This window comes from Erpetoichthys calabaricus, chromosome 2, assembly GCF_900747795.2.
Source record: "Erpetoichthys calabaricus chromosome 2, fErpCal1.3, whole genome shotgun sequence".
NCBI lineage: Eukaryota > Metazoa > Chordata > Cladistia > Polypteriformes > Polypteridae > Erpetoichthys > Erpetoichthys calabaricus.
The window spans coordinates 295,867,110-295,890,759 of NC_041395.2; the positions used below are offsets into that span (position 1 = coordinate 295,867,110).

The 23,650-nt window shown below is 37.9% G+C and overlaps 1 pseudogene; it reads left to right on the forward strand.

Annotated features, from left to right (window-relative positions):
* Positions 1-6,741: 6,741 nt before the first annotated feature.
* On the forward strand, positions 6,742-22,822 carry LOC114645612 (glutathione S-transferase Mu 1-like; annotated as a pseudogene).
* The last annotated feature ends 828 nt before the right edge of the window (positions 22,823-23,650 follow it).

The following is a 23,650-nucleotide window of genomic DNA, read 5'->3' on the forward strand; positions in this document are numbered from 1 at the left end:
CTGTTATTACCACATCCTCAGCATGCACTATAAAATTTGATGGTTGGTTGGTTGGTTTGATAGTTTGTGGTACTCCACAACTGTCTCATTGTGGTTTAACTGTCTTTTTCCTTTTCTCAAGATGTTATCATGCATGCAGTCGACACCCTACAGGAAGTGTAGAATACCAAGTGTCGACTGGACCTGTGAACTTTGTATTGACCTGCTTGGCTTTTCTTCTTCAAAAATCGAAGGCTTTAATAAAAAAAAATTAGTTTAGTTGAGATGTGTTGTTATGTGTACAAAGATAAATTAAACTCTTTTGGGCACACTTTACCAACATGCACCACACTGCCACTCGGCGTGATTCTTGTCCTATTGGCTATGTAAAATAAGAAACCAGAATGTAATGGGTGAAAAGTAAGCTTTGTTTAGAAAAATATTAATATGTTTCGAATGCACAAATCAGATGATTTCAGTGCAGGCAGACTGCTCCGCCGCTATATCAGACACTCAGCACACGCTTCATTTGTTACAAGCCATGGCAAAAACAAAATTGCAGAGATAGAAGCCCGTTAATATTATGCCTACGCTATGAAAATTTGGAGAACTGGGGGTGCATCTGGGATAAATGTCAAAACTGAACCCATGACAGCCTCTGCACACATGTCTTTAACTTAAGAAAAATAGTACCAAGAATATGTAAAAAAACATATGTCCAGTTCTCTTTGGTGTCCCAAGCATCCTTCAGGAACGCAGAAGGTGTGTTTTCTTAAATCAAAGTCTTTGTTTCTTTAAAGTGGACATATTTGATACATTTTAAAGTGTTGGTTTTCAGATTGCAACCTCAGCAGATCAACTGCAGCCCCATGACTTCCACTTTAACAATACAATACAATTTATTTTTGTATAGCCCAAAATCACACAAGGAGTGCCACAGTGGGCTTTAACAGTTCCTGTCTCTTGACAGCCTCCCAGCCTTCACTTTCTAAGAAGACAAGGAAAAACTCCCAAAAAAACCTTTGTAGGGAAAAAAATGGAAGAAACCTTTGGAAAGGCAGTTGAAAGAGAGACCCCTGTCCAGGTAGGTTGGGCTTGCAGTGGCTGTCAAAAAAAGTGGTTAATACAATACAATACACAGAACAGAATACAAATAATCCTCAATACAATAGTACAATACAAACAGTACAAGTAGGGGAGCAAAATGCAAGAGTAGATGATATCACATAATAGGATTCCGATTTGTTCAGAGTCCTGGAGACCTCGGCCGTCAAGCTGCCTCCTCCTTACTGGCCATTCCACAGCTGGGCCAGCCAATCTGATGAAAGGACCCCTCTACCTGATGATTCCAGTGCCCCTCCATCAGAGATGACTTTTTGATGACGTAAATTTATAAAATATGCTCCACTTTAAGGCACAATTTAAGGCAAATTAATACTTTATATATCATAGTTGTGAAGAAATATCTTTGACTTGACGTTAATGGATATTTTGTGTTAAAGCTGAATTCAATTCATGTCCTAGAAATGACACTGCTACCACAACTCTTTACATTTGTAGAAAGCATGCATTAAAATGAGTCATTCAGCATTATACAACAAGCCAATACATTTGCATCAGTGTTAAATGTAACTCATTATTATTATTATTATTTAGAGTAACAAATATACATTAGGAAAATGTTTTTTAATGTGATAGAAAAGGCATATGGAACACTTAGCAAATAAGTATTTTAGCTGTATTGTTCAATGTAAATTTAAGATTTGTAAATTGAAATGAGTATGTTAACTCAGTGGGCTAATATCAGCCATACTGTTTTGCAAATTTGCAATGTTAATATGGTATATCAGATATTTTGAGGAGGTCTGCCTCTTTCTATGAAGTGACAATCCCTAGTTTTTGTGGCATGTCATGTATTTTCCCTGAAGCTACCTTAAGTCATTCATCCAGTTTTAGCTTCTTTTTATGGAAATGTGTGTCTTTATTGGACTCATTTCACACTAACAAACAAAAAAGAAAAAAAAAAACGCAATGCGCTTATTCTTCTTATACTTTGACAAACTGTCCAACTTCAGGGTTTAAAGACACATCTAGTCCTAGCAACAGATGAAACATCAAAGCGATCTGTAGAACAAACTGGGAATTCGGTTGGAGAGGATCTGTTGGAGCCCCCACCCCCCACTGCACATGCTCTGTTTAAATATATAATCATATCGGATACAAAATTTTCAAATTTGTCATCAAAGTAAATGTGTTCTGACAACAGTTAGTGACAAGCATGTCAAAGAATTCAAACTTAGACATACAGGCTGTATCAATAATTGATTGCCTCCCCCAACCAGAGACCAGGTGCCTGAGATAATGAAATACATGATTTTAAAAATAAATAATAGACTAAGGTTGGCCCCATTGTTGTGAAGAGTTATGAGTTTGATTGATTGACTGAACATTTCACTTCATTCCCAGTAAATAGATCAAAGAAAGACTCTTCTATTTGCCCAAGGCCACTTGCAATTTATTTAGAGACTGTGTTCATATCCCAGCAGGTAACAATATTGGACTGAGACACTCAAGATAATCATTGCTTTGAGGTTTTTTTTTTTTTTTTTGGAGACTAGGGGCATAAAAAATAAGGCATTTTCCCTGATTTGTTCATTAAAACATTAACCACTCATGAGCTGAATGGCTACATTATCCTGCCATACCTGCTTGTTTTTCTCACTAAATAATGCAGTTCCATCTGTTTATCACTTTTGAAAACAGATAGGTGATCAAGGACCAAAAAAATTAATCAAACAGCAGAGTGAAATTACCCCAAATCAAGCAGCTTTTACAGTTGTGTAAGCATTTAATGGCTAACCACTGATAAAGGTATTTATTTCATAAGATAAAAGGTGGACAGTTGTATTCTCAAATGACTGTGGAGTGGAAATTATAAAATGAAGGAAATGTAAAGCCTTAAATGTTTCTGACTTAGGGTATCCTTCTTGGGCTCCTTATAATGTAGCCACTGTATACAAAATTCTCACTATTTAATACTTTACAAGTTCTGCATTGTTCACTGTCTTGGTAAAGTGTGTTTAAATAGGAATAGGAACTCTGCAGGGTTTACTTTATTGCTTTTTCTGTAAAATTACAGAAATGTTCAGAAACATCGCTGAACTCATAGAAATGCATTGAAGTCAAAGGTGAAGGAGAAACTGAAGTAGTTTTGAGTGGATTATAGTGATGGTTCTTTAAGCACCAGCCAACTATGCTGAACCAATTATTGTGGCCAAAAATGTGGCCAGAGCTATGCTAGCCAATGTACCACCCTACGTCAAACAACAAAAGACGCATACAAATAACCGCAAACAAAATAAAATACATGGCAGCAAACTAACAATAAGTAAAAAATATATCACTGTATTCATAGAGTTTGGGGCACTGATTGGCCAAGCCATGCAGAACTTTTTAAAGTCATGCCTCATGTAGCTGGCACATCTTTTTTTCTGATCTATCTGTATAGACGCAAGAAGATAGAAACGTCTTTTGTTATTAACTACTAGCTGAAATACCTGGTGTTGCCCGGGAGAAAAATAAAGTTGTTTTTTTTAACTTTTAAATTAATTGACGGATTACCCTTTGTTTTGTGGAGTAGTAATAAGTTTTTACAAGCAGAATTTTTGATGACAAAAAAAAGTTAATTAAATTATAATTATTATTATTAGGTTGATTTAATTTTATTACCACTATAACATTGTTACAATAAGAATAATGCAAGATGAAAATATAGTTAACAAAAACAAACATTAAACGACAAACAAATAATATTACAGTACAGATTTTTCATGATAAAAATGTTGGTTGCTTTTACGGAGCACACCAGAAATGTTCCGAGCATCAACTGGATGATAACATACATACAAGACTGCAAGATTGTTATAGTCTGTTTTATATATAAGATTGTTGCTAATTGTTGGAGAGGTGTTCATTTGAAAGTGTTTTGTGGAATAAAAATTTGTATATATATTCTTATATTGTGGACTGTGTGGTGCTTTCTGGCACCCCCTTATGGTTAGGGGTAAGGTTAGGGTTACTAAGTGTCAACTGGATGATAACATACATACAAGACCACAAGATTGTCACAGTCTGCTTTATATATAAGATCATATTATTTTATGGAGTCTTGTGTAATTTTTGATTCTGGAAGAGGGAGGTCTCCTTTAAGGTTGGTAGATAACTGCACGTTCATTCAGGTGGCATTAGTATTATATACGCAGAGGCAGTGGTTGATTTGCACCAGCACTCTCTACCGACACTTCCCTGTTTGAGTTTTGGAGTAGTGGCAGTGCTTGTGATGCAAGAGATCGGCATCATGATGACATCACGCATTGTGAATACACCATAAAATATACGCGAATATGTGAAGCAGATTGGGCAGCGCTGTAAAGTATGAAGTGGTATGTGCTTACAGTATGCATATCAGAAAGTTCTGTGCATATGTGATCAGGTAATGACCTTCCCATCCAACATGGCTGCTACAGCTCTGAGATGACATGCTGGCTTGGCAAAGCATCAATGGGATGCTAGAACAAAGTTCCTCTATGCTGACCACCACTGGGCCAATTTTCAGGAAGTAATTTGCTGAACAAGGTCGCCAGTGAGCCCAGCAAATTGGTGGCAAAAAACACTTTGACAGTCAACCTGCAGTGTTTAACATTGTGGAAGAATAGTTCACAAAAATATATTATAATTTTGGATTTGGAAGATAGTTAGCTGAGTTAGGTCAAGCGTAAAGTCACAATCATATTTTATTATTGGATATAATGTATGGATGTGCACTTGCATGGTGACACATTGGCCTGTACTGTTGCTTTACAGTTCTGTTAGACTGCGTTCAAATCCCAGATTGTTTTGACTATATAGTTGACTCCTATAGTTGATACTCCTACCGCTAAAAGTGGTGCATTTTAGGCTAACTGGTGACTTTAAAATGTCTCTTTATGAGTGAGGTTGAAGTTGGGAGAGGAATAGAGGAGAGGGCTTCCCTGGAAAGGAGGAAGATGAGGCCAATGTGTTGTGAAGATGGATGGGAGGTGGAAAGGAGTACTTTAATCATAGGCTAAACTTGATTTTGCCAAAAAGTAAAGGTCGCCCCAGAAGGATATGGAAGGTATCATTTTGTTATCATTTTTATATTGAGTGTTCCTTTCAATTCACTCTTCCCTATATATTTTGCATTCTTCTTTAAAATAACTTTACTACACATATCTGAATGGCATATCTGAGGCATGGCTCTAGTGCCTGACTGAAATGTTCACATAATGAACATCCCAACAGGATGGCTAGTGTTCTCTGTCTAGGGTTGGAAGACAGAGGGAGACCACCTATCAGCACTGTACACTCAGTATACTAGGTGGCAATATCCCTTTGCTTGATCACCTAGGTGCACCTAGTGCAACCTTGGACTTGTACTCCAATTGGGCAGCCCTGCTTTATTAGTGGGCACTACCAGAAGGAACTGCTAAGAATGGATGTCCTTATTTTGAAGGTGTTCCACTTGACTGGAGAGGATTAAGAAAGAGAGAGGAGAGAGGTTAGGAGGATGCGCTGATACAGCACGTTGCCGCACCCACCACATGACAAACCGTTTCAGGATCCCAGATTAGGACTTGAGTGCAGCCATGCAACGGGTGACACCTCAGCACCACACTGGAACAGTGTGAGGTATTCTTGTGGTGGTTGGAATGCCAATTCTGCCACCGACCCCCAAGTTTTCCTTGCAGGTTGGAGGGACTGCTAACACGGCTGGATACAGGTTAACGTCATACCTAGGATGGGCTCAAGGGCCCAACCGAGTTGAATCACTTCTGACATTTACGTGATCTGAACCAGCAACCTTCCAATTGCCAGTGCAGAACTCTACCCTCAGAGCCACCACTCTGCCCCCAGTGTGTAAGAGGGGTGTAAGGGTGTAAGATAAAAAGAAGGAAAACAAGTATTGTATTATTAATTATGAAAAAAGGCCATGCAAGGTCATGTCATGTAATTTTCTAAATGCTGTCACACATGCTCGCCTGAGGGGGATGCCTTCCAGACTCACTTAAGATGTTTGGTACCACTCCAGAACTAGGCAGGGTGCTGTTGCTAACGGTATTGTCTAATTTTTCCCTCAAAGCACTGAAGAACCACTCACTGAAGGCAATGGAGCCAGAGAAGCCCCGGCCCAGCCAATATACAAGGGAGACATCCCCAGAAGGTAACGTCTCATTTGAACCTGACAGCCTGACTGTTAGGGACAACATCAGACCAGCCCTTCCTAGGAAAGCAAGGGCAATAAGAGGCGATTAGCTGATTTTTTTTATTGTAGTGCCAATTGTGCCTTTTTCTTTTCGTTTGAATTAAACAGGGTTTGGACACTGCGGTGGGCTGGCACCCTGCCTGGGGTTTGTTTCCTGCCTTGCGCCCTGTTTTGGCTGGGATTGGCTCCAGCAGACCCTCATGACCCTGTAGTTAGGATATTGTGGGTTGGATAATGGATGAATGGATGGATGGTTTGGAGAGTCATCACCCCAACTATTTTGGGACCTGCTCTGTCTTATCATTTACCACTCTACTCTGCTTAATCCAGACTGGGTGGCTGGTGCCTACCCCGATAGCATAGGGTGCAAGGAACAAACCCTGGACAGGACACCAGCCTATCACAGGTCAAACACACACACCCTAACACACCAAACTCACACTAGGGCCAATTTAGTGTCATCAATTCACCTAATCTCCATGTCTTTGGACAGTGAGAGGAAAACCAACATAGAAACGGGAAGAGCATGCAAAATTAATGCAGGGAAAACCCAGGATGCAAATCCTTATGCCTGTGTAAGGTATTTCCAATAAAATAAAATTCCTGCTGGAACCCGGGACTGCTGTGAGTGTGGTTTTGCACCTCCAAATCTGAGGCCATGGTCCTCAGTAGGAAATAGGTTGACTGTTCTCTCCAAGTGGAGAGAGAGGAGGAGTTTAAGTACCTCGGGGTCAAGGTTCAAGAGAGAGGAGAAAAAGGATAGGTTTGGGCAGCGAGCACAGTTATGTGGTTGCTATACCAATCTGTAGTGATGAAGAAGTTGCTGAATCAGAAAGTGAAACTCTCAATTTACTAATTGATCTATGACCCTACTCTCACCTTTGGCCATGAGCTTTGACTAGTGACCAAAAAATGAGATCACGGGTACAAATGGCCAAAATGAGCCTTCTCCATAGTATAGCTGGGCAAGTGCAGACATCCGGGAAAAGCTTGGAGTAGGGCCGCTGACCTTCCACATCGAGAGGAACCAAATGAAGTAGTTAGGGCATCTTATATGGATAATATGGAGGTTTTACAGGCACAACCAGCTAGGAGGAGATCCCAGGGGAAGACCTAAGGCTCAATCGGAGGATTATATTGCCCAGATGGCCAGGGATCGCCTTGGGATCTCACAGTATAAGTTGGCGTGTGGCTCGGAAAAAGGACATACAGGCCTCACTACTAAGACTGTTGCCCCCACAACCCAGTTCGGATAAGCAGCGAAAAATGAATTAATTAGTATAGTTAAAGTCAATACCCAATTTGATAATAAATGCTTTGGTCAAATGGCCAGGGAAGAAAGAAAAATAAAATTTAACTAAAAGTAAAATAAACCTGTAAGGGTTCCAAGGCTAAAAAGGTCTGCTCTACACCAGCCAGGCATTCTATAGTACAAAAATGTGATAAAGTTATTCATGAACCTCTACATACTGTGTATGAAGAAAGGTCCTAGAAGTGTCAGAGTATAACATCAAGAATCCAGAAAGGAAAAAATTAAAGACAAGGAGGAATTATTAAAGCAGAAATTAAATATAAAAAGTTAATATTGTGTAATATTTATATTTTATATAATAAAAGCAGATATAACCACTCACTGGCGTGTCAACATTAAAGAAATATTCCACTCAAAAATTACATATCTCGATATATAACATCCAAGGTATGTCTGTCTGTATATCTGTCCGCTTTCATGAGAGAACTACTTAACGAATTTAAATTGTTTTTTTTTCTCGAATTTGCTGGAACATTCCGGTTGATTTTGCGACTTCTCTCATCATGCTAAGAATCATAGTTCTCTTGCAGGAGTGATATATTCTCACGAATCCAGGACAGAGGCTGCGTGCCGGAAGCATGACGTCAGGAGTGGGGTTCGGTCTACCTCTGTGTTTTGGAGCACAACTTGCCTCTGCTTAGCTAGCGATACCTTTTTGTTTATTGATTTTTAAAGTTTGTCCTGTTTCGCTACTGAATGGACGGAGCCACGGGGAGCGGCTAGTTTTTAATATGTTACTTACACCTTGTTGTTTGTAGTGATGTTTGAGAAAAATTTTAATGTTTTCAAATATAACAGACTTGCTGATAGACTGGAACCAATGGTGACTAACACTAGAAAAGAGCAAAGACTACCAAAAGTGTCCATGAAAAAATTCTTACGGTCCATGAAAAAAATCTCAAACTCTTGAACTGAACATCCACCCCTCCCCCTCATTCATTAGTTAAGATTCCTGTCTTCAATTCAAAAGCACGGTATTATGGGAAATGTTTTTTTCAATTTATGATGTGTGCTGTTTTTTCCAGAAGTCACTGTTAATAATATTTTAGTAAAAGATGTATTTGTTATGTACATTTTGTATATTGACAGGAAATGGGCATGTGGATCAGGTGACATGAGTAAAGAAACAATTCCTTTCTTTTTCTTGTGGATGTCTTTCACATCGTTTTCCATTGTACAGCAAGAGACACCATTGGGGTCTATTATATCATAAAGCTTTTCTCTCAATCTGCATGAAAACATGCGATTAAAGATGTTTCTAATCCATCTTTACTGACTATGTGGGGTAAGTAAAATATTTAATGTCAAGTGGAGCATTACCCCCAATTCCCAGTAAACAACATTGTTTTGTAAACATCAATAATTGAATGAATTGTTAAAATACTTATTAGTTAATCCACTTTAGTAATCATAATATTTATATATATATTTTAATTTACATGATAAGTTCAATACAATTTCTAAAAAAAATATTTTTAGGCATTTGAGAATTTTTCTTTGTGCCTGGCACTGCTAGTTAGTTTCCAGGCTGATTCGATCCCTGAGTGGTTGGGTGTAAATCTGCGTTTGTGCAGCAGCCCAAACTTTTCCATTCCACCTTGGGACTTGAAGAATATAACTCAATTTTAAAGGCACCATTGTTTGAATTTTTCATGACACAATTTAAAGGCAGTTTGAATTTGTACATCCATGTTGCCTTAGAATAGTTATCAATATTATCATGAACCATGTTGATTTTGCCTAATGAACTAAAACAGGAAAGTAAACATTTAAGGAGCACATCAGAGTGAAGAATTATATTCTACATTCTATGACTAAAATTATGAAGGTATTGAGTGTTGACTTCTATTAGCTGTGCAGTTTGCAATTTGGTAAATGAATATTCACTTGTTTTTCTGCTTTCAGTGTTGCCTATTTTGCTGAATGTTGCAAAATATTTTAATAATGCCCTGTCTGATAAAATAATATAGTCATGTATCTTCATTTTGTATGACGTTTATGGCATTATTTGGCTGACATTTTATCATTGCTAATGCTGAAAGCCACTCCAATCTTCCACAGCTCCTTACATGCAGCTCCAATGATCTTTTATCTACTACGTCCATTGCCTGCACACTGACGCCACCATACACTTGGTTTCAGAGGCAACAGCATCTCCTCTCATTTTCTCTGACTCTGTAACTCAATCCAATCCAGAATGCTTCCTGAGACTTTCTTGTTTAGCTTGTGTATTCATTCATTTGTGTGACTTTGTTGTGGCAGAGATCCTCAATTGGATTGGCAGTTCACGTACATGGGAAATCAAGTGGATTTTGAATCCACTTTGTGACTCAAATCAGTTCAGGCGATTGTGGGATGGTGTTAGAAGGGGCAGCGTGAAATAGGGTCAGTGGAGTTGGCATGCAGCCAAGGAAACAGGCAAAGGGTTTTACATATGAAGTGGTACTTTAGTTGTAACAGTGACGCATCAATCACATCACATCATTGTTTGGGGACATCTCTCTAGATAGTGTACTATTGTTTATGAATGCTGAAATGACAAAGTGCAGACCACCAATTTTATACTTTACAGTGTAATCTACAGTAAATTGAGAACAGCCAAAATAGTCACTAGTGCTGATTCCTCCATTGTTCTTGCCCCCACAACACACTGATTATTCCTGATGACTTATCCAGCTAGGGAGCATTTACAATATATTAATGTAATCTAAATTAAAAGAATGCCATTTGATAAATAATAAGTGTGGTGCTATGAGACTTTGTCAGTTATTTATCTTAAGTCAGAGTCAAGTCACATATCAACAGTAAGCAAGTACAATACAATAATACAATACAGTTTATTTTTGTATAGCCCAAAATCACACAGGAAATGCCGCAATGGGCTTTAACAGGCCCTGCCTCTTGACAGCCCCCCAGACTTGACTCTCTAAGAAGACAAGGAAAAACTCCCAAAAAAACCTTGTAGGGAAAAAAATGGAAGAAACCTTGGGAAAGGCAGTTCAAAGAGAGACCCCTTTCCAGGTAGGTTGGGCATGCAGTGGGTGTCAAAAGAAGGGGGTCAATACAATACAATACACAGAACACAACAAATCCTCAATAAAAAAATAAAAAAATTTTTTAGAAGTACGGAGCAGAATTTAACAGTAGATGATATCACATAATAAGATTTAGATAATTTTAGACTCCTGGAGACCTCATCCATGAAGCTGCCTCCTCCATTTGGCCATTCCACGGCTGAAACAGTGTTGGGCCAGCCAATCCGAAGAAAGGACCCCTCTTTCTCACGATTCCTGTGATCCTCCATCAGGGATGACTTTACCTTAGGCAGGCAAAACAACTTGGCAGGTGGGCCATGGCACCAAGTGCCACATTTGAGTACTGAGAAGAGAAACAGAATAGGTGAGGATTAGTATCCAATTCTAACTATCATGTTACTTATGTTTTAGTGCTAATGACTAACAACAAAGATGCAGTATGTATAGTTAATCAGCAGCTCTAGTCAGGATATGCTAAACTGAAGTAGTGAGTCTTCAGTCGAGATTTAAAAGCTGAGACCGAAGGGGCATCTCTTATAGTAGCAGGCAGACCATTCCACAGTTTAGGGGCCCTGTAACTAAAAGCTCGACCTCCCATTGTTATTTTATTAATCCTTGGAACCATAAGCAGACCAGCATCTTGAGATCTTAATGTGCGCTCTGGTTTGTAAGTCATGATAAGTTCAGACAAGTAAGCTGGACTTCGGCCATTTAATGCTTTATATGTTAAAAGAAGGATTTTGAAATCTGCCCTAAGCTTAGCCAGGAGCCAGTGTAAAGATTTAAGAACTGGAGTTATGTGTTCGTATTGTAGAAGAAGAATGTTCTCCTCAGCACCATGTATTTTGTGTGTTTAGTAAATTAGAATTTTTATAATAACTATTTTGTAACTTGCCAGTGAGAGACACTTTGGCTTATGAACTAACAAAAATATGTTATTCCAGGGTTCAGGAGAAATAGTGTCCACATGAATAAAATGTAAGCTGTTTCTTGTTTTCCCTTTCTCAGAGTGAATGTTTCAGGGACAAGGTCACAAGGCTGCAGAAAGTACATGTAGTTTATGCAAAGGCGTCTCTCCTGTGCTTAGCTTCCAAAACACAGATAATGCTTAGCTCAACAGACATATTGTTTAACTTTACTGTTTTGATAAGGATATTCTTTCTGTCTTATTAATCATGAGATGCTGAAGTATAAAAAACCCCTCCTGGCTTTTGATCAGGGTTCAATTGAGCTTTGCGGCAATAAGTTATGCTCTTTTGAATCTCTACTTACTGCGACTCCGAATGAATAAATAAAGAGAATTGAGAAAATATTATCTGTCTGCTTTTTAGTGTGCCTTTTTCGTCCACAGTATTTTCTTGTTCTTGTAATAATTCTTGCAGCTGCATTTTGTATTAACTGGAGGCTGTATAAAGAACAGTTTGAACATCCAGTGAACACTGCATTGCAGTAGTCAATCCTACTAGAGATAAATGCATGAATTAGTTTCTCAGAATCCTATTTATTTAGAAAGTGCCTTAATTTCCTAACATTTTTAAGATGGAAGAAACATGTTTTGGACAACTTTGTAATATGTGCTTTAAATGACATGCTAGAGTCAAAGATAACTCCTAGATTGCGGGCTGATTCAGTAAAATTAATTGGGATTCCAACTGAGTTAAATGATGACAAAATATTGTTATGATCAGCGTCATTCCCTCCAACAATTAACATCTCTGTTTTATCTGTATTTAAAGACAAGTAGTTCTCATTCATCCACTCCTTTAATTCGTTAACACAATTAATTAAAGACAACATCGGAGAAACTTCATCTGATTTAAATGAAAGGTATAACTGGGTGTCATCTGCATACGAGTGAAAATGAACATTATGTTTCCTAATGATAGATCCCAGTGGAAGCATGTAAAGTGAAAACAGTAAAGGTCCCAGTACTGAGCCCTGCGGGACACCATATTGAACTTCTAAGTATAATGATGGAGTACTGTCAGCACATTTCTGTACATATTGGAATCGATTTGATAAGTAAGAACTAAACCAAGCGAGAAAGGTGCCTGTAAGCCCAACATCATTTTCTAGCCTGTGTAGTAAAATAGAATGGTCGATGGTGTCAAATGCTGCACTTAAGTCCAACAACATAATTACATTGTCTAAATCAAGTTCAGTCTTTTTTTTTTAAATACAGTATTGTCAGTACAGTATTAAGTCAAACCATGTGACTTAAGTTGCCTGTCTCTAGTAATGTTTCTCAGCTAAAATCCATTCACAGAGGTCCTTGTAACAGAGTTTCTCTTTCACCCCGGCTGTTAAGGTTAATGTTAAGAGAAACTACAAATATAAAGAATTCCTGTCATCGAGGCTCAAGAGTTTCTTATTTAGCATGTTGCTGGGGCTTTCTTTAGTATATTGGTTGGTTATCTTATTATGACATTCATGCCCTGAAATTATTCCAGAGATAGTGCTTTGCTTTCAGCTTATAAAATTACTTTGTATTATTATTTGAAAATGTTATTATTTCTTATGTCTTAGGTTAATTTGTATTAACATATATCAGTGACATAGCTAATACTTTCCTAAAATAGGGAACACCTTCTGCATGTTCTTAAACTATAGGTTGCCACTTTTTGGGTCACACAGGGTTGTTAGTCACCATTGTATTCAATGAAAAAGGGTTACATACAGTTTGTCACCACTTCCACTCTCACTGTGACTTTTAACTCTGAAGTCTAAGTCTAAGAAACACTGTTTTAAAGTGATTATGTAAAATTAATTTATTCTTTAAATGGAGAAATATGAATTTTATTAAGCCCTCAAGATGAATCAAACCAAAGTTGTTTAAATTTTAAATTGGAAAGTGCCAGAGGACCATATGCAGGTTCAATGCATTTTTGGTTTTCTAAATTATTATTTGGAATTTGTCTAGAACTTCAGCTCCGTAATCTTGCCTATCACTTAAAAGAAAAAAAAATCTTGTAAATGTAGTAAGCATCAAACATATTTTACATGTTTAAAGAATTATTCACTCCTTCCAAAATTATTCACTACTGTCCGTTTTTAATTTCTCGTATACGAAGTATAGGGAAAATATTGTAATTATCCAAAGATTGGATGTTGAGATTTTGATGAATCTCAACGTTTTAGACCTCCCTGACTTTCTTGTATATGAAGTACAGGGAAAGTATTGTAATCCTCCAAAACTTCCATTTCGAAATTTTGATGAATCTCGACATTTTAGACCTTCATGAATCAATTATGTCTGTGTTTCTGTCAGTGTTTGTGTGTGTGCGTGTGTGTGTGTAAACACGATAACTTGAGTATGCTTTCATTTAGGTCAATCAAATTTTGCATACAAGTATTAGGAACAAAATGTCGATACCTATCAACTTTGGCCTATTTCCATTAACCAGAAGTGGTACTTTACCATTTATTCATGCAGCTGCAGAGTCCAATTTATTCAACTTTACTTTTATAATAATTGTTCAATATATTATTCATTTGATTTGATTTGTTGTTAATGGTCCTTTAATCACATAATATAAAAATATAATCATTGTCATGTGGTTTACTCCTCAAATATCCATCCCCATATACAAATATATGAGAAAGTCTAGAGGAGACCACTCCCGATTTTCTTTTGTATCACCCTGATATTTCACTGCATTTCGAAGTTGCAGTAGTTACTTCCAGTATTGGAGTAGGTGCAGTTTTTTGTAGTGTTTCCCTGACTCTGAAAATCTTCATCCATCTACTAATTTTCCAAAAAAAACTAAGAACTGAACAAAATGATGACATGAGCAGTGAAATCAAGCTGGCTGTGGAAGGATTGTGCCATTGACTGGAGGAAGTTGAACACCCCTGTATCATTTTTTACAGACCATAACAGCTTGGTCTACTTACTGTAAAGTCTGATAAATGCCTGAATTTAGGATAGATGGGCATTATTCTTCAGCTGGTTAAATTTTCTATATTGTGCTGGGCATAAACATAGAAAGGCAAATGCTTTTTCTTGACAATTTTGATGAAATCTCCTGTGAATTGGAATATACTGTATTCTGCCACCAGAAATTTTTTTTAGCTGCTTTTGTTTTTGAGAATTAAAAGAATATATTTAGTGGTAAAAACTAATTTGAATCAAAATATTTCAGAAATATTTCCCAATAATAAGTTGTGTGTTCCCATCCAATTAGTGGAAAAGTCTTAGGATTCCATTTTCTTTTAGAAATCATTGAGTTTATAAAACATTTTTATTCAAAATGTAATATAAAGGATATAAAAGAATATGTATTACCTTTTATGCTTTGTAAACCTAGTGCTTAAATTAGTCAAGGTTTTTCTCTTTTGGGTTTATTACAACTGATACACCCTTGCCTTCTGGTGTAATATTTGGTCAGATCATGAGAGTCAACTCTGATTTGGAAAATTTTGTAAGATGTACAGTGTTTGTTTTTTTTTTTAAATCCGCGTTTTGCTAGAAGTGGAGGTTTAGAGGAATATTTGATATAGTTTTGTGATAAGACCAGGGTTGGCAAGGTGTACTGACTTTCTCTCTCAATCCTCTGCAGACCATACATGGGAAATCCCGAATGTTTCTGGCACCAATGGTGCCGTCACTTTCGGTTCCGGCGCCTATGATGGCGTCACTTATGGTTTCCCAGCGCCTAAGATGACGTCACTTCCGGTTCTGGCATACACGATGACATCACTTCCGGTCCAGATAACACCACTTTCGGTTCCAGTCCCGATGACGTCACTTCTTGTCTTGGCCTTTAAATCCGCCATCTTTAACCGAGCGGAGAACTTGCGTACGCCAGGGTTTGAGCTACCGTGAAAATGTGCATGGTTTTATTGCAAATTTAGGTTTTATACATTGTGATGTGAGCGTGGAAACGGGAGTACACAACATTTTTGTGCGTATGCACAGCTTATACATGAGGCCCCTGGAGACTATTTAAGATGGTGGTGTGCTAGTCCTGAAATCCATAATCGGGTATTTAGTGAGAAAAGTTTTTGTGATTTTAACTGGTTATCAAATCAGTCTAGGAAGTTGGAATTTGCATGTTTTGTGACTAAGATTCATGTTTGTGCATTGGGCTTTGGCATTTTGATTCTCTCCCTTTTTGGCTTCAGCTTTGATAGTTTTTTGACTATTTGTCATCTCCTGGTCCATTCGTATTTGTTTTTATTTTTTGGTCACCATTGGCAGTAGGCTTTTGAAGTCAATACCAGGAGTGCATCTGGCATAACTCCAGCTCCAGGAAAGAACTTTCCGGTCACTCATGTTCCCAGTGAGACTCTGGAAAATACTATGCTTCCCAGAAATCTCTCTGAGGCAGGAAAAGGATATTACCTATTTGCAGTTTGTGGCAATATTAAACATTTAGCACTGGTCCCCAGTCGAACACCTGACAGTACAGATGAATGGTCAAAAGAGGGTACCCTGCCAGGTTGCGTACTGCTGTAAAGTTATCCTCATCTCTACGCTTGTCTTCATAATGTCCCAATTATAAGAAAGCTGTGTATAAGTCATATTCTTCACCACCCACTTTAATGCGTTGTGGTCCTGAGCAGAGCAGGTGCTGCACCGGGAAGTAATGCAGTCAGTGAGGATGAACTCTACTGTGCATGTAAAGAACTTTTCCTCTTAACCATCACTACTGCTTATTTCATTACAGGCACTTGGACCAATGTGAGATGTTCTTGTCTCAATGGCTTTCACATATTGATATATTTATTAATTTATTTATTGTCTAATTTTACTATACCTTTTGTGCTAGTGGAAGTCATGGGTCTCTCATAAGTCCTCTGTGATTTGGTCCCTCTTGTGATCGGTTTGTGGGATTATGTTTTCTACTCTTACATCATCAGTGTTGATTGTAAATAGTATGTACATTACATGCTGATCTTGTAACTCACAGGAGCTATTCATTTTTAAACTTTAAAGACAGGACAGGAATTCAATTCAAAACAACATATTATAAAGTTAAGATTTTACCGCTGTCATGTAAATGAGTAGGTTATTACTGCTGCCGGGACTGCTTGATATGTTTTACTTATAAATACATAATTTCTCTTAAAACATATATCAGCAATATTTCCAAACAGAAGTGAGAGCAGGTTACTGTACTGCTGGAATATACATGTTTTAAAAAGTATGGCATACTATTTCCTTTTTTCTATCTCTTGGAAAGCCTAGATTTAAAACAGTAACCTGCCATTAACTGGCTGTTTGGGCTACATTAAAAATTTAGAATATGGCTTTCTGGCACACAATGTTTTAAGAAAAAGGCAGGCAGATTTTTAAGGATGAGGAGATGAAACATAAGTCAGAAACTGAGTGGCGCTCATAACCAAAAAAGTCAATTCTTTGGTCAAGGCCTAAATTAGAAAACAAAAAGCACAGTCGAGAAAGTTAAGCAAGAAATCTGTAAGCCATGTCAAAAGAATAAAAAGAAAATCATAACACATGATGAAAAGTATTTTTATCCAAATCTCAGATAACCTGGAAAGACAAATGACATTTTATATCATCAAGCTGTTGATGTAACAAACCACAACCTCTGACCCGATTACCATAGCAACTCTGTAATAACAGAAACCAAAAAAATGAGAAAACCCTGTCACACACGTGCGCTTGGGAGTCAACCAAAGGGACCAAGAAACACCAATTCCATGCGAGGATGGGGTGGGGTGCACTAAGCCGCTCTCTTTTCTCTCCACAAACCAACCACGAGAAATCCCTCCAGTCCCGGCCCCGAGGACGTCACTTCCTGTGAATCACCTATAAAAAACCCTCATCCTCCATACTTAAACAGTTCTGTTTTGGACTCCTAATCTGTACACATTGTATGCAAATTTAAGCCTTTTGCAGCCAGAGAAACTATATGGGCGTCTGCCCCAAACCTTTGTTGTGTGTCCGGCTATTTCTTTCACAACCCATATAAATCTAATCAAAAAAGTAAAAGTAAATGATTGTCATTAAATGTGTTTTAAATAATTTTTAAAGTGAAGAATCATAATCATGCGGGGGGCTGGCGCCCTGCCTGGGGTTTGTTTCTTGCCTTGTGCCCTGTGTTGGCTGGGATTGGCTCCAGCAGACCCCCGTGACCCTGTAGTTACGATATAGCGGGTTGGATAATGGATGGATGGATGAATCATAATCAGCGTAGGTCAAAACCTTAAGAAGCAAAATGAAAATTTAAAGAAAGATAAAGCCCAGGAATTTTTTAAAAGAAACCAAATCAAAAAAGTTGCACAGTATTTTGCACAAAATATTTCTATCTTGTTTCTAAGCACTTTCTGTTTTTTGCTCCTGATTGATTATTTTGTTGTTGTAGTCTGTTTAGACTTTTCTATTTTTTTTTTCTAGCTCAAAAATTAATGTTTGCTCTTTAGGAGCTAGGCCATTTTAGTCATGCACATTTACAACACTGGGTAGTGTAAATGAAACATACATTTTTATGAGTTCAGCCATAAATGTCAATTGAGCTTCTCTCTCAGCATTCATTCTCAACATATGTGTGACTTCAAATGAAAATCCTACTTTAATCTTGGCACAGAGACACAACGCATTACATCGTTCACACGCATTTAAGTAACTATTATTGAGAAACAAAAAAGAAAAATACAGAATAGAGGCATTAGAAATGTAAATATTTAAGAAAATTGAGGGACTGAACTGTTAAGAAAAATAAAAGAAATTGAGATTTCACATGGAATGTAAAAAGCTGAATATCATTCTATAGTGAAAAATGTCAGGATTTGGAAACATTGTATAAAGAGAACGTCTGGTGGGGGGATTAATAAGGAGAACACTAAATTCAAATAAAAAAACTGTTTGCCAACAGAATTATTAAGTGGCATTAACAGAAGAATCTTGTAATGTAACATCAAGCAGAGGGCCCTGGAAAAAGAGAAATGGAGAAAGTTAACAACACCAATGGTGACGTTAATTAAGAGACTTGCACACTTTGTGACTCAAACTGTCAATAGTGTAAGTAGTACACTGTGAAGTGTGTAAGTAGTATTATTATTATTTGGCTGATGTTATCCAGGGCGACTTACACCATTTGAGATACAATTGATTACATTTCTTTTGTTTTTTTATAGTTGGAGCATAGATGTGTGATGTGACTTGCTCATGGTCACACAATGTTGTTAGTGGCATTTGAGCTCAGAACCTCACGGTTTGAAGTCCAAAACCTTCACCACTTCACTACACTGCCTGCCTACCACAAACCCATCAGACATTTACATTGCAGCCATAAAGTTTAGACACATACTCAATGATTTAGGGCTGTAAAAGACTTGTGAAAGATAAAATTCACCTCATAAAAAATGAATCATTTCATGATGTTGATATATATTTTTTTTCCTGCTCAAGCAGATCAATCTGACTGCAAAACATGTTTAAAGTCTCAGAGTAAGCTAATCTGAGAGAATATTTCCCAGTAGAAACCAACATCAATATCTCGGCCTTAACACTAATGATGCCTTTAAACCGCAAGAATTAATCTAGAAAACTTTTGCATTTTATTTTCCCTAAAATAGCCTTATAAAATTCTGTAAAGTATTAAAAAAGGAATTTGAACAAAGTAAGATATTAATGGATGCTATAATGTGATTATCTTTTCCCCATTAACACAAATGATGAGCACTCTTTTTCCAGTTTCATTGTATTCATTGATTTTTTATCAAATTAATTGAATAATGTAGTAAAGTAACAAGTCCTCTACTACATTTGTTCTCCATCTACTCCTTCCATTTTCTTAACCTGCATATCCAGGGCAGAGTCACATGCGAAAGCTGGAGCTTATGAAGCACAGAGTGCAAGGCATTTCATTTTCCAAGTTTGCAAGAGGTACAGATTGTGGATTTGCTCATTACATTATACGGCATAGCAGTGGTTCTCAACCTTTGTGGCCACGGGGCCCAGTTTTACCTACTGTATTTTTGTCTTAGTTGACTTAGTTTTGCCATTGGTGAAACAAGTACAATTAGAAATATGATATCATGTGATTATTATGTTTATTATTGTATGAACAGCACACAGATACAGTTGGAGATGGGAGATAAAGTGTGAGTTAGCCAGCCACAGAAACTGCTTTTTTTTCCATGGCCTTGTGACCCTGTGCTGGCTCCTCGTGATGCACCCAACCGAAATGGCTGTATTCTGCAAAACTTAATGTAAAAAAATCCAAAATTTTAATTGATAACATAATGTTTGCAAGGAAATTTTGACAGTGTCTTTACTTTCTTATCAATAGAGCTACATAGAATGAGATACATAGTAGTTACTAAGTAGTTTGTTAGCAAAATTTCCTTATGTTGTGTTATTTTAATACAGTAGAAAAACTTGAAATTGCTTTGCCCTTTTGATCCCGTGATCACTAAGACCATTACATATTGTAGTACATAACATGCAGTAGGAGATGATCAATAGATAAGGAACAGTAACTCTCCTGTTGGTTACATTTGAAAAGACTACTAAGTCATCCTTGTCTCATGTCTTCCAGGATGTTGTTCTTTAGCAGTAGATTGGAATCACATCATTATTAAAATGTTGCATTTTGCTTGCCAGGAAAGTGGATGCATGAGGCAGTGGGAGGCCAACAGCCCAAGCCTTCTGGAGCTTCCCCAAGTTTGTGACAGTATGTATGTATTTTGCAGTGCTTGATTTCCTTTACACTTGCACCAATATACAAGGTGAGTTCATCATATCTTCTGTATATTGTAGTAGTTTAAATATTTAACTTAACACTTTTATTGTTACTGTTAATATGTCATTGAGAACACACTGTCTGTTATTTTGGGATACTTGATAATTTTACATTATTTTAAATATATACAGTAACCAGCATGTTCAAGGGCTTTCTGTGTTTTTATTGTTTTGTTAATAGGCAAAGAACAAATCAGACAGTGTAAATGTTCTGAGCTTGTGAATATTACAGGAACACTCTGTTTGCTTTCTTGTTCAAGTACACTTTCTCTTTATGTATTAACTAGGGGGTTCCCCCCTGCTCGCTTCGCTCTCCAGCCACTTGTGTTGTGAAAACCCCCTCTTAAACGGTGATATAATGGGAAACAAATACAGTTTTTTTTTTACCTCCTCTTTGCTCGATCAGCTGCAGGCTTGCTGCTGCTGCAGTGTCACGTGATCTGCATCTTGACACGGTGCTTTGAACATTTAAAAGCCTGTACAGCAGCTGTCTTACTCTTTGTCTTTTATTTCTGGCCCTGGGCATGGTTAAATCTTTTGGCACAAAGTCCCATCTCGCGAGACGTGAGTTCTTGATATTTTTTTAGTTTATAATTTAAAAATGGAATAAAACTCTGAAAATCTAACAACATCACATTAAAGTTTGATAAATTCTGAAAAGAATGATACCAAACATATATGTAGGTTTTAAAATAAGCCTATTTTAAAGCATGACAAAAACATGACATTAAAAACGTCATTGTTGCACTTTTAGGCTTAGAATTTTATATATATACAGTATACAGAGTCGATTATATGCTATTGTTAATGTTGAATGGCAAACTATTTCTAAATGGTACAAGTACTTCTGATATTACTGCTCTATGAAAATATAAAAGGCAGATGTGTGGAGGGTCATTTGTTTCTTTTTTTGTATTTGTGATCATTGCTGTTTTACTGTTTACTTATTACCATTTTTTTTTCTGCTGGTGCTAACAGTCAAGGAAGGAATGGCGATTTTCTAGGCTATTGGGACATTCGAGGGTTGGCTCAGCCCATGTGGCTTCTCCTGAAGTATAGAGTGTCAAAAGATGAAACAAGAGAGCCAAAGAAGGTTTGGGGCAGCCTCCTGTATAATTGATCCCTGCTGCAAAATGATTGATTTTGTGTAAAAGTATGTACAGATCGGAGTCCAAAACAGAACTGACTGGTGAGGTTGAGATGGTGGGTTTTCAAAGTGCGGCAGAGGAATTGAGGTAATTATGACCGGAACTGGAAGTTACATCATCGGGCTTGTGACCGGAAGTAACATCCTTGGGCTCAGGACCAAAAGTGGCCTCGTCTGGACTGGAAGTGATGTCACCGGGCTTGTGACCAGAAGGGATTTCATGGAGGCCAGGCAGAATTTCCCGTAATGGGTTTGAAGTGGCAAGAGTGAAAGAATTAGTGCACCTTGCCACCCCCTGGTCTGGCGTGGAATTACCTTCCTTCAAGCCCTTTAGCTGCCTCCCATGTGCTCGTGTGTGACAATAGAAACAAGCTTCCTCCAAGCTTTCCTCCTGCATTTTTGCAGAGTCAGTTGTTAAACAGGTTGTTCACCATTTCCATTCCATTCCGGACATCTTCAGGGGTGATGTCACCTTGTCTCATGTCCTCCTTGGTTCAGTTGAGCCATCACGTCTTTGGTCTTCCATGCAGCCATTTGCCACAGGAACTTAATCCTATGGCTGTCCTGGTTACCCAGTTGTTGCTCACAAATATGTGACATATCATTGAAATCGTGATCCATGCATCTTCTAATTGATCGGCACTGTTTCCATGATGTTGTGGATGTCTTCATTCATGACATGGTCAAACCAGGCCAGGCCAGCTGGCCAGCATTCAACCCTGTTTACATGGCCAGCTTCCACCAAGCATGAGCAAACATTCCACATCATGGAGATGTGGATGCTATGGTGGGTCCTTGGCTTCACCCGGTTCACAACCCACCGACAAAAGCTGCTGGTTCAATGAAAAGGACAAACTTGGGCTGGATTTTCCTACTCTTCCTTATCTTATATATCTGAAGGTTATTCAGACCAATGCTAATTTGCAGCACACAGTTCACAAACATAACATGTGTGGTAGAACCGAAGATAAAAGCATCAGAGTAGGCCAGTTAGATAACCAACTAATAGATTTTCACAAAGGTTTTGTGATTCTGTGCTATAATCCCAAATATGATAAAGGAGACCGGATGTCTAGAAACCTTCCCAAACATTTTGAAGCAATTTTCCAGCTCTCTTGGAGAGAGGAAGTGCTTGGCTAGAGAAAAGCTCACATTTATTGAATTCATCCTGTATGAGCTTTTGGATAAGCAGGTTATGTTTGAACCAACTTGCTTAAAAGATTTCAAAAGCCTAAAATAATTTCTTGGTTGATTTGAAGCACTGGATAAGATTGCTGCCTACATGAGATCCAAAAACTTTATGAAGCACCAAGTGAACAATAAGATGACATCCTGGGGTAATAAGAAACCTTAAAGTTCTCTGTTGAGAAAGAACTGATATGTTGGCAGTCAACAGAGTTGGTTGTTGGTATTCTCATTCACCCCCTTGCCAGTTTGTATAATGTAACACAATGTGACTCATAACATATGAGTATGGACTTTAATCTAGAGTCACCACCCGACTGTAATAATCCAGTATGCTTTACACATGTACTGGATAATCCAAAGCATAACAGAAAAGATAAGGAGAGAGATTAGGAAGTCTTAGAAGAAACCCTGCCAGTTCCATGGATGCCAGTCCTTCAATACAGAAATAGGGGTGATGAGGCATGGAGGATTGGCAGAGAGTCTGAACACCTCCTGGTCAATATACAGCAGCAAACAGTGCAGGTTTAGGAAAACTGAGGCCATGCTTTCATCATAACAGTAAGGACTGGTGAGAGATCAACACCAACATGATACGGTAGGTGGCAGCATAAGACTGTCAAGTGGAATAGTTTTGCCCTTTAAGCAGTTCAACCTCAAAACTATCTAAGAGACATAACCAACTGAGGGCTACAGAAGGCTTTGGGGTACAGTGGTCTCGGAGACAGCTAGAAGGCACAGTGGCTTGGACTCCCTAAAATTATATAAAACTAGCTGTCCCCCGCGGCTTCACCTGTATAGTAGTGAATCAGGACAAACTTTAAAAGTCTAAAAACAAACAAACAGGTATCGCTAGCTAAGCAGAGGCAAGGTCTGCTCCAAAATATGGCGAGGGATAGAGCGATTTGAACGGGGGCTGGCACGTGAGTAAGGACCCCACTCCTGACGTCACAATTCCCCCTCCCCTCGGTCCATAACCTCTGTCTTGGATTAGCAA